The sequence below is a fragment of the Armigeres subalbatus genome, chromosome 3 (assembly GCF_024139115.2).
Source record: "Armigeres subalbatus isolate Guangzhou_Male chromosome 3, GZ_Asu_2, whole genome shotgun sequence".
In the NCBI taxonomy this organism is placed as follows: Eukaryota; Metazoa; Arthropoda; class Insecta; order Diptera; family Culicidae; genus Armigeres; species Armigeres subalbatus.
The window spans coordinates 216,030,433-216,043,580 of record NC_085141.1 but is presented as its reverse complement, the minus strand read 5'-3'; the positions used below and the strand labels follow the sequence as shown (position 1 = coordinate 216,043,580).

Below are 13,148 nucleotides of genomic sequence, written 5' to 3'. Positions count from 1 at the left end.
AAATACAATCTGAATGAACAGATATAGGTGAGAAATTGCATCCATTTATCTATTTATACCAAAATTGTTCATGTAAAATTGTTACGCAGATTGAACTATGGTAGAAAGCAGTAGTACTTAAAGCTAAGCAACATCGTTGAAGGGTAGCATACACTACAGTAAGCTCATACGTCATATTTTCATACATGTCCAAAGTCTCTAATTTTACACTATTTCCCCCCAGGAATTTTGTAATTTTTTTTCATTCTCCAAACCCGATCAATAAATTCACGAAATTCAATTTCGCTACCGCTCAACAATGTACTTTGTTTGTTCACTTCCACAATAGGGGTAGTAGGGGCAATATGAACATACGGGGCAATATGAGCCACCCTCATTTTGAGCTTATTGACAAGTTTTATCATGTAAAAGTTATATGATCATTAAGAGGATGCTCCACATATGACTCAACGTGAAAACCGCATTAAAATTCAATTCAAACATGAAAATACACTTGAAAATGTAAATTTTCGCTGCATAGTCAAAATTATTATAAGATTTGAAGTTTATAAATAAGGTTTTGACACAAAACTGATTAAAATGCAGGTCAAAAATACACCACAATCAAAAGATATATTAAAATTGAATATTGTGCACACATGTTTGTATTGATACAAATCTAAATTTATCATAAAACTTTTTTTTCCAAAACCAGTCTCTATGGGGCAATATGGGCATACCTGCACAGATCAAGGTATCAGGCCTTAAAATGCGAAAAAGCTCAAATTTCAGTAGTCAAATACAAGAATATTATCATATATGTAAGATTCATTACGGAAAAATTACAACAGCGCATTACTGCGATCGAAACAGAAAAAATGACCATTGACCAATTGAAATGTGGCTGTTCCAACGGTGACGAGTGACAAATCGGTTCAGTCTGCTGTTGAGCGGTTTATTAATTTTATTTGGTATGGAATACTCCAAACTGTTGTAGGAATATCATATTCTTCCTTATTACGATACTTTTTTCGCCTAAATAAACGTTTTGGATGGGTGGCCCATACTGCCCCAAATGGTGACTCATATTGCCCCGTATAGTCGGGAACACACATTGAAATCAATACATTTTCAAAAGTGCATTCCAACAATTTCCAAACGCATTTTTCGTCATTCATCGATGTAATATGAAAGGTAACATTCTCTAGTATAAGTCAACTACATTTGAATGATGTTTTTTTTAGCTTTTCAGCGCTTTTCGGCACGATTTCCTTAGGTGGCCCATATTGCCCCGATCACCCCTATAAATTTGTCATCGAATCATGTCCTGGGTAATGTTTTGTAATATCAAATGGAGCTGATCTTATAAATCCGAAATGCAAATCAACCGCTTTGTTTCTCAATAATCTTAGGGCCGTTGTCCACGTAGCGGTTTTGAACTTGCGTGCACGCGGCGTCCACGCAATTGCGGTAGGAAGGAAGTACCCAACATCACATAGAATCATGCACACGCACTTGCGTTAACGCGGCGTCGACACGCGTCTCATCTGCGGCGAGAGCTACCGCAAAGTCACCGCAATTCCCCATTGAGATTCTCACGTCTGAATGTGTGAGTGACGATAAAAGGAAAACAAACACTCCTAGATGGTGCTACTCAGCAAAGTTTGGGTAAAAATGAGTATATATCCATATATTTTTTGACTCCTTCGCAACCATTGTGATGAATCGATCAATTTCGAGGTTATGAGCAGAAGGAAAACAAACATGTATTTACACATGGCGAATAATTGCACATCAGTGTGCGAGCGTTAAACGTCACTCATCTCTATAGGAACGCAGCGTGCACGCGAGTATTTTTTTATATTTCTTTATTCTTTTTCTTTCCAACAAGATTTCTAATGGGAGAATCTGTCACAGCGAAATGAAAACAAACAAAAATACTTCGCAAATCAGCTCATTTTGGTTTCGCAAATTAGTTTGCAAATAACAAAACGTTTAAAATCTAACTTCTATGAATAATAGTACTAGTAATAGAACGGAGCGGTAAGTGTTTCTTTCGTACCTATGTTAATACCAGTCGCGATCAAAACACCTTTGGAAAGAACTGACAAGCAACCATCCCAGGCTGGCGGATAGAGTTAAAGTCAACGGAAATATGTGCGCGATAGTGTAGTGACGTTGCTTGTACCAACTTTATCAGAATAAATTGATTTCCGAACAGACAACGATGTGACAGTTTTGGACTGAATGACGGAGCAAAATTCAACCAACAAAGTGCATTCCGCGGGACCCTGTATACACCAAGGCAGGCGATACCTAATTTCGATTTCTAATCGGTTTGGTAGAGATCCGGATCAACTTGACAAATATTTGTCATTATGACAAACAGTGGACTGAGGGCTTAACACGATGGTACTTTTATGCCCAGGGAAGTCGAGACAATTTCCAAACCGAAAATTGTCTAGACCGGCACCGAGAATCGAACCCAGCCACCTTCAGCATGGTCTTGCTTTGTAGCCGCGTATCTTACCGCACGGCTAAGGAGGGCCCCTATCTTTCTACTCTCTATACTAAATAGCATCAATGGAACCTTTGATTTTGGGATAATATTAAGTCACAGAGAACAGACATGGATGCTCGAACAAATTTTCGGTAAAAACGTGTGTAAAGATTTAAATCGCACCTCAGCGCCGCCAATGCAGGCTGCCCGACATAAAAACTCAATCTCACTAAGTGATGGCGTTGGTATACACTACATACACAATGTAGTGCTGCCACCTAGGAGCGAGCCTAGGAGCAATTCGAAGTGAACACTAGCGCTAAAAAGTACAACACGGCAAATTTTAACCATATTTATCAGCACACTAGCACCGCGCAACGGGGGCATAACGACATACTTAAAAATGACCAGTAAAAACTTTACACAAGCACGCGAATTAAGATGAACGTCTGTTCTCTGTGATTAAGTTACTTTCTCTAGTCTGTCATCATACAGACACAGACAAACAGACATAACACATTGAACATTTATAGCCTATTCAGATTGGGCTATTTATGACTTTGTTAAGTGAGAGGGTATCCAATTATTACGAGGTGTTTCCTCATTTGCACGCTAATACAGGGTTGAATTCAAGAAGAGTTTTAAAATTTAATTTGCGAAATCAAGCATTTGTGTGGCGACAATCGAACATTTTTTCTGAACAAAGTTTCTACGAAAAAAAAAATAAAAAAAAATATGAAAAGGGATTTTCGAAGAATATTTGAAGCTCTCATTAAGGATAATAAGCGAAGCTACATTCATTAGTTGGGTGCGCCGTTCTTCGGGGAATCAGACTATTCCTCAATTTGTTTTTAAGTTTAAAAAGTATTTTGATTCTGTACTATGATCGAACGGAGATTTGATAGAAAAATTTAGATACTTTTGGGAATTCTCACAAATAAATAAAAAAAGGACGATTGGACCAATTTTCAAGAAATATTATCGAACTAAAATGTATTTCCACCAGTATCTCCATGTATGAAGGGCAACTCAGCAATTTAATTTTTTTTTTCAAAAATGGAAACTGAACCATTGCGTTCTACTCGACAACCAATGATACAGCTTCTAACAAAATCGAATCGTGTGAATGTGATATAATTTAAACTGGAATTTGGATGAATCAATGCATTACCAATCCATGTTTTATTTAAGGTTATTCTACTTTATATATACATCCCATTCAAATCGTACAGTTGTCCCACGTGAAAAATGTTGAAATCCAAAGTATATTAAGCCATTCAAGGAGCAGAATTGAAACAATTTATGAAATCATGTTTATTCATCAAATATATTCGTTTTACAACCATTCCTACTGTTGATTTCAGTTAGTTGGGCAAATCACGAACCAGATGGCGGTAATGAGCAAATGTCAAACTCGAGCAAATCCGATGGGCGCGTCACGAGTGATCGATTGGCCAACTAATGATTATTTGAATCGACCAGTAAATCAGTGAACGATGGAAATTTGACGAGTGTTATGTCTGTTTGTCTGTGATATAGATATGTGAAAGCCCATGACATGTTTTCAACAGCATTACCCATTGAATCTTGTTCGGGGGCTTCATACAAATCAAAAACAAATATAAAATTGTAATATGTACACTTTAAATATTTCACGTTTGATGTCTTTATGTGAATTGATAACTCGATTCATATTGGAAGAGAAAGGAAAATGACAGACTGATAACAGCTGCCAGACGAATGACATTTGGCGTGACAGATAGGTTTGACGGTAGAAGTTATGCGGCAAGTCATCGCTTGTCGTGTGCATTCCCAGCCTGATTCAACGCCGAGTAACGCTGCGTCAACGCAGCTTGAAAACCGCTACGTGGATATCGGCCCTTCATATCCGTAATATACTAGAAATACTAGAATAAGAGATCGGCAAAGACGTCATCTTGTTTCCAATCGAACCGTCAAAAGCGGTTCCATTTCGACTTATTTACTTTTTGCATCCATAAGAAGCAAGCAAAAAGTTCAAGTGCTGCCAGTATTATTTTTACGATTTCATGCATTTTCATACGTTGCCATTTCGAATAAATATAATAATATAAAATAAAAGAAGTCACGATTGCGCGAGTATGCTGTCGTATTCCAGCCGAAAACGGCTGAATGGAATCCACCGTTGAAGAGCGGTGCGACTGTTCGTTTTAAAATTTGACAACAAACTGACGGTGCAATCTTCGTCGTTGCTACTCAACCCGATGGCGCTACCAACACCATCTCACACTGCACAATCATGCACAGATTCTTTCTCTATCGTGATTAGTGCATATGCAAAATTGAGAGTTCGAATCAAGTCTAATGTAAAACTTGTAACGATGTACGGTAAATTGGGGCACGCGAAATATGTGATTTCACGATAGGTATATTTGATTGCTTATGTTTAATGTACTGTCCGCAAGAGCAGAATCAAATCATAGTCTAGAATCACTTATACAAACTATAATCATTAGCCGCTTACTCTGAATACTACATATGCGTGAAATGTTTTTTATGGAGCTTATTCAGGAAACACCAATCTTTCCAACGCTGACAATGTTGTTGCTTGGACTGGCTTGGAACCTAATCAAAAGTTTTATTTTGTAAAACATATTATTGTAAAAAGGTAGAAAAAAGATAGCAATCAATATCAAAAACGTTTGAGATCGAATCATGCTTGAAAAAGTTTGAAATCCCCTTATATTATACCTATATTGATTTTCATCTTGAAATTTATTAAAAAAGATAAAACGTGAACATTTTTTAATGGACAATTTCGATAAAACTAGAATTAAAATGGAAAATGGTGAAGTTTTGACAACCAGCATCGCTTACAAGAAAACAATATTGTTTCAAAAATCCCATGGCAAATTAGTATCACTATTTGAGAATTTAAAAACTAAAACTAATATGGAAATATATAAAAATTTTGTTTTTGACTTTTGGCCAGGATTTGGGCTGAAATACTCCTCAATACGCTCAAACGACATTGTGTTCATTCGGTGCACGTCTGTTAATTGCCTAAACGTCATAGTTAATTGCCTAAATTTTGGCGAACGTGGCGCAATTTAAATTTAGAAGTCCAAGGTGGAAATGTCGCAGTGGGAGATGTAATGGCTATAAGTAGAAATATAATAATAATTATGATATTAATAACATTTAATTATTAGAATGAAATCAATGATGAAAGTTTATCCATAAATCTCCAATATTCATGAGCTGCTTTTGGAATTCCAAAATTGACTCGATTTGATCTCATAGAGGTGAACAACTTGATTCGCGCTGTGTTCACTTTGCGATTGCGTCTTAGGCAAATGACACACTGATGCGTATGCGAGTGCGGACGAGCCCGAAGGATTGCTATATTGCTTACACTTTGCTTCGTGAGTGCTTAGGTTGCTGCCACGGTAGACGCTTGACATGACGTGACGCATAAAAATATCGTGAAAGAGCAACAATTATTATCAATTAACCGTTCCAAAGGTCTTTCGTTTGATTGCACAGTTCAGTCGCTTACTCTGGCCGCACGCTTAGGCGTACTCCCCATCGCTCGGCGCTTCAGAACGGCAGCACCCTTATTCAGTTATCTAAGCTGCCTCTCTACCACCACTATGTCATCAGCAGCCGGTCACGAAGAGAAGCAAGATGGGGAACTAAATGTGCACAGAAGAGCGCATAGACTTGTCGGTCGATTCCTTCGGTCTCTCGATTCGGAGACTCTTCATTTTTCCTCCACTCTCGCGCGGCTCTTGCTTCGCTTGCCTTTCGAAACGTTGTACATGAATAAGTAAATAAGGTACCCTACCCGGTGTAGTCACAATACAAATGGGCGTACGAACTGTAACGGTATAAGTGTAATAACTCCGACCTCTGTATGTTGCAGCAAAGCAACTGAACCCAAATATCGATTCGATAATTGATGAAAGAAACATGAATCAACTATATATTTGTTTCCCTTTGTCATGAGCTTCATATATTTCGAATAGTTTGGTATATAATTAATATTAATTACTGTTCTTCATCAAATAAATATTTACATGTACAGCATATTGTATAGTAACAAGCAATCGATAATCATAGATGAAATCTTTCGTAGCTCAGCGGTAAATTTCACGGATACAAAGTAAAAGATAGCTGGGTTTGAATCCCAGGACAGCCATGAAAGTTTAAGAATGAGAAATTTATTCGACTTTTAAACGATTTAAGAGCATTTGTACTAGATTTTTACATTTTTAGATTTTTAGATTTTAAAATTTTTAGATTATAGATTTTAGATCTCAAGGTTTTTATTTTTTTTTTAGATTTTTGTATGTTTAAATTTGAAGATTATTAGACTGTATATAATAATATTCTTAAATCTCTAGATTATTACATTTTCCGATTCTTTGATTTTTAGATTTTAAGATTCAAGATTTTTAGATTTTAACATTTTTATTTTCTAGGTTTTGAAATTTGGAGATTTCTCCATATTTTTATTTTTTTAGACTTTTAGAATTAAATTTTTCGACTTTAGGAATTTTTAGATGTTTTTTTTACACTTTAATGTTTTTAGATTTTATTTTTTAGGGTTTTAGATTAGTGGAATGTCTTTACTTGTCATAAGACGAGTTCGTTTAATTCCATTTTATTCCACCACTTCAACCACGACCTAAACAGTAAAGCCGAGTCGAGTCAAGTACGAGACACTGAAGACGGCCTGACTGTTGAGGTCGTAATATGTACCTGTCAATCGTACAATCAAGTGGTGCAATTAAATTGAACTGTACTCATGAACTTATGATTCTTATTTTTTTGATGGATCTATTTTTTCGATGGAATGGATCTAAACATTGGTTTTAAGATTTTTAGATGTTTAAATTTTTAGATTTATCAGATTTTTAAATTCTTAGATTTTTAGATTTCTGGATTTTTAGATTTTTTGATGTCAAGGATCAATAAAGATATGTATAGAAATTTTTTTTTTTAAATTTTTTAGATTTTTAAATTTTTGAACTTTTAGATTTTTAGATTTCCAGATCTTTAAATTATTAGATTTAAAACTTGGATTTCAGATGTCTAAATTTTCAAAGTTTTTAAGGTTTATCATTTTCAAATTTTTAGATTTTACAAACACCTAGAATTTTTAGATTTTTCGATTATTAGATTTTTATATTTTTAGATTTTGGATTTTTGGACTAGATTTTTAAATTTGTAAATTTTTAAGTTTTTAGACTTTGAGATAATTATATTTTTATTTTTTTAAGAATATTTTTATTTATAGATTTTCGAAATTTTTAAATTCATCGATCTTTTGATTTTAGATGTTTTAATTTTTAGAATTTTAGGTTTTTAGGTTTTTGAATTTTAAGATTCTTTTCAATGCTATTGCCTAATGATTATTTAAGACGAATTAAAACTCAAGAACTTAAATCTTTTAGATTTGTTTTAAAAACAGCTTAAAAACACTACAATAAGCCATGATAACAAATTTATCAAACTTGTGTACAAGTGCGAAAAAACAGAATCGCATAGGCAGCCCCCACAGAAAAATGGTGATTCTCGCTTTGTTTTCGCTCCTTTCGTGTTGGTTACTGCACAGATGTGTAGAACAAGTTGAAATGCATCATCAGAGCCACTGCTCCCCGCATTTGGAGCTTTCTAAAAGAAATTTATCATGGGGTATAACATCCCGAATCAGTTCTCTATCATGGCAGCTTGCGAAAAAAAGTCTCTCGCGGTCTGCTACACATCCTCTATGTATACAGAGATGATAAGTGAGAGACTTCTTTCTCTTTAGGATTCAATCCCTGAGCTTGTTCAATCGGTGATCCTGCCATATTTTACCTATTGTGACGTGATTTATTACCCTTGATTGTCTGCAGTACTGGAAAATCAACTTGACCGCTGCTTTAAAGCATCACAATAATTGGTCATGACATACACTCAAATTAAACGCCTGATATATTTTATGTGCAGAAACCACATAGATGATGAGGGTGATTTGAAATTTCCATTCTATGTGCGTGTAATAAAAAATATGTATTATAGTAATAACTTTTATGAATGGTACATTTATACTGCATTATGTGTATAATGAATTAATAGTGCATCAACATAAACAATATCAAAAGAAGAACGCGTACGTCATACACGATGCTCACTCGAAGGAAAATCCATTAGGGTCTCGCCGACATTTCTCACCAACACGAACGCAGGTTCGTGGTTGCAAACAATCCCATTTGATTTTGCCGTGACAGCTGCTCGTGGTTGCAAACAAACCGAGTAAAAGTGTGAGTGAAACGTGCGTGTACGTACACGATCGCTGAAAGCCATCATAAAGAAAATCCGTCGAACTTGAACGTTTTTGAAGGTAAATAGCTCATAATTATAATATATTATTTCATAATCATAATTTAATTTGTATTGCAGTACTTATCAGCTTCGTAAATCGGTTCTCATCGGTGGTATAAACCTGTATAAAGGACGAGCTCGTAGGCGGTTTACAATCCTCCGGCTGGATCGCGTATAGGATGCACTTTACGAGCCAAAGAAAGGTTGATGGAAATGAACGTAAGTTATCATTATCAATTACAATTAAATCCGACTCGAAACACACGAAAATTGCAGGAATTCGACTATTGATTTTGGGTAGAGGGCTCCTCCGAACGTAGATTGTTGATCCCAACTAGCCGTGCTCGGCCAAACTTATGGGAGAAAAAACGGGAATCAGTAAAATGATAGACGCAATAAATCAATCATCATGAGCTTTATATCTATAATATCGAACGTTTTCATTTATCACAATCCTTAATTTGATAAGGTATTTTTATTATTTTCACTAATCCAATTCATAAGAAATAAGATGAATGGAATCTAATAGCTTGTTATTGAATATCATAAGAGCTGCACTTAAAATTTATCTTGGTCGAGCTCGCAAAAAATCATTAGCGCTGCACATATTTTTCATTTATGAAAGTAACTGATCACGATTTAAGTGCAAAGCTTTTATATATAATGTGTTATTTTTTCTGAGTGTACGAACGAACTACCACGAAAGGCTGCTTTATACGGCAAGGCTTTGTTGGTGATCTGCCTGCCATCGCAGGAACTATAGCCTGGAACCGACTCCCGTTGTCGGTAAAACAACAAAACTGCACCAACGCATTCAAAAGTTTACAAGCTATCGATAAAAAAAGACCAAATTTATCTAATTCCAATTATTTAGTTTTCCATTTTGTACAAAATTTTTATATAAATTTCCTTGCCCTGAAAATAAGTTCTGTATCTACAGGATCACGTAAAACTGAATGAATAAAATTACATATTACTATTAGCACAGACAAACAGACATAATACTCGCCAAATTTCCATCGTTCACTGATTTACTGGCCGATTCAAATAATCATTAGTTGGCCAATCGATCACTCGTGGCGCGCGCATCGTATTTGCTCGAGTTTGACGTTTGCTCACTAGCGCCATCTGGTTCGTGATTTGCCCAAATAAATGAAATCAACAGATGCCGTTAGCGTTTGAATGACGATGAATTTGATGAGTGAATGTTCAATGTGTTATGTCTGTTTGTCTGTGCTATTAGGGCATGTGACAAAATCGAGAAAAAATATATTTTAAATTTTTTAATTCATTTCACAAATATTAATTTGTTTATGCCTTGGGAAGGCGAAATGCGTGAATAATACCCGTTATTTCTCGTTGTTAATGTTCACAGAATACTTTTCACAGGAACACAAAAGTCATTCATAATAAACCAAAAGCGGTGCAAGTTATTTCATGAAAATCATTGTTGTTTGCGGTATTATTTACGAAAGTAAAACAAAAACGACTTGAAAATTTAAAAAAAATTGGTCGGGCAAAATCCGGTCAAAAACGTCATAAAATTTATGGTTGACAAAATCGGGTCAACAATGTATCAAATTTTCCACAAAATACTCCATTTTCCTAAAAAAAAATAAAAATAAAAACAAAACATTCAAAAATCTACAAAAAACAATGAAAAATAAGAAAAATTTCAATAAAAAAGGAAAAACAATAAAATCGAACAAATTTTCCATGAACAATAAACATTGAACGAAGGCGAAGCCGAAAAATTGCTCAATTTTGTTGCTTTTTTATATTTTTCAATGGAAATTTTCATTTTTTAATTGTTTTTCATCGATTTATTTGTCGAAATTTTTTTTTCTGGATGGAAATATTGTGAATTTACTTGACCAATGGATTCGAAGGTCGGTTCACTTGCCTATTTCAAACGTTCTCTTTTCCAGCAAGGTTTGCCAAACTCAATAAATGTTTGGTAGATTACCTTGTTTTTTACTCCTTGTCTATCAAAACAGATGTCAAAACATCGGAAAAAGAAAGAGAAGTCCGAAGGAAACAGCAAAAAGCACGTGGCAGACTTGTCAGTTTTGACAGATTTTACTATGAAAATGGGTGTGAAGGTGAAAACGTTTCAACGACCGTTCAAAATTGCATCACATGATTGATGCAATGTTCAAAGCAAATACCATACCAGAAGCTGTTCAGGTTGGTATAAAGTACACACAAAAAATTGTTATCGGACTTCGTTTTAATGGATCTAAATAATTGTGTGAAAGTTCTAAATTGGAATGCCCGCTCTCTAAAGGGTAAGGAAGATGAATTATTCAACTTCCTAACAGTTCATAATGTGCATATTGCCATTATAACAGAAACTTATTTAAAACCCGGACTCTCCATTAAAAGAGATCCAAATTATTTTATCTACAGAAATGATCGTCTTGACAGCGCCTGTGGTGGGGTCGCCATTGTCATTAATAGACGTAGGGGGAAAGACGGCTTTGGCAGGTTTTGTTCTATTATTGGCAGGGGGGTTTTTGTCAACCAAATTTTATGAAAATTGACCACAATATTCTTTGATATGCAAAGAATGTTTAGGCCAAATTTGAGCCTAGTCAGTCATAAAAAAACCACTGCCAATAATAGAACAAAACCTGCCAAAGCCGTCATTCCCCCTATCAAACATAAATTATTTTCTTCGTTTGAAACCAAAGTTTTTGAAACCTTGGGAGCTTCTGTTGAATCAAATTTTGGTCAATTTTCCTTCATTGCAGCCTATTTGCCTTTTCAATGCAATGGGCAGCAAAAGAATTTGTTGAAAGCTGATCTTCAAATTCTGACTCGCAACTAGGGCTGTGCACAATGGAGGTTTATCGATATCGACGATATTCATTTGGTGATATATCGGTATCGGCGATATATCGGGTTTGAAAATATCGGATATCGGATCGATATCCGATAAATTAAAAAAAAAAGTTTTTACCCAAGTTGGGCTACTACCGATTTTATCACGTTTGTAAACTCTATTTTGTCACAAAACAATTTGAAAATTTTAGTCGCTCTTACCCATCTCGGTAAAACACCGCAAACGACAAAGATTATCATGAAACAACTTTCACCGCCTGTGGTTTATTATGAATCATTTTAGATTTCCTGTCGAGGTGAAGCTCCATCGTTCATGCGTTCTGCCTTTCCACTTAGCGGGTACTGATGAGCCCAAATTCTCAACATCAGACACAATGGACATTTAAAAAAATGTGATGGGCTTGCTACATATGTTTTAATGGATGTAGTACTGTGAGTGAGCAGTCAGTGAGCCAGTGTATGTAGTTTTTAGTTAAATTATTGAGATCAACATTATATAAATCGATTGCAAAAAATTATCGATATCGTCGATATTTGAGTTCAATGATATCGGATATCGTATCGATAAATTTCATCCGATAATATCGATATTATCGATTTTATCGATATTTGCACAGTCCTACTCGCAACAAATCAAAATTCTTCGTAATTGGTGACTTCAATGCCAAACATCGTTCATGGAATAATGCTCAAAGCAATTCCAACGGCAGAATTTTATTTGAAGATTGTTCTGCGGGATATTATACTATTCAATATCCCAATGGCCCTACTTGTTTTTCTTCCAGTCGAAATCCTTCTACAATTGATTTAGTTTTAACGGATTCAAGTCAGCTGTGTGGCCAATTGGTAACTCATGCTGACTTTGACTCTGATCACCTTCCTGTGACATTTGAAATCTCACAAGAAGCCATTTATAATCCAATCAGCTCTACTTTTAATTATCATAGAGCTGATTGGGATTTATATAAAACATATATCGATAGGAATTTTGATGTTAATATTCCTTTGGATATCAAAAGTGATATTGACAATGCGCTCGTATCTTTGACAAATTTGATTGTCGAAGCTAGAGGCATTGCAATTTCTAAATGTGAAATTAAATTCAACTCCATTATTATTGACGACGATCTTCAGCTACTGATCCGTCTTAAAAATGTGAGGCGAAGGCATTACCAAAGAACTCGCGATCCCGCGTTGAAAGTTATTTGGCGAGATTTGCAAAATGAAATTAAAAAACGTTTCGCTATTCTGAGAAATACCAACTTTGAGAATAATGTCTCGAAGTTGGATCCCAGTTCGAAACCCTTTTGGAAATTAACAAAAATTCTTAAAAAACCTCAAAAGCCAATTCCAGGGCTTAAAGAAGGAAATAAAATTTTATTAACAAATGGCGAAAAGGCTCAAAAACTTGCTCAGCAGTTCGAGAGTGCCCATAATTTTAGTCTAGGTCTCACTAGTCCAATTGAGGATCAGG

At 35.2% G+C, this 13,148-nt stretch overlaps 1 protein-coding gene and 1 long non-coding RNA gene across 2 annotated transcripts in view; both read left to right on the top strand.

Annotated features, from left to right (window-relative positions):
• The window catches only part of LOC134219625 (uncharacterized), a 119,721-nt gene that overhangs the window by 31,828 nt on the left and 74,745 nt on the right, over positions 1-13,148 (top strand). The gene's annotated exons all lie outside the window — the stretch shown is intronic.
• On the top strand, positions 8,595-9,240 carry LOC134220700 (uncharacterized). The gene is made up of 3 exons (XR_009982008.1): positions 8,595-8,849; positions 8,909-9,049; positions 9,107-9,240. It is a non-coding gene; the product is annotated as an uncharacterized LOC134220700 (long non-coding RNA).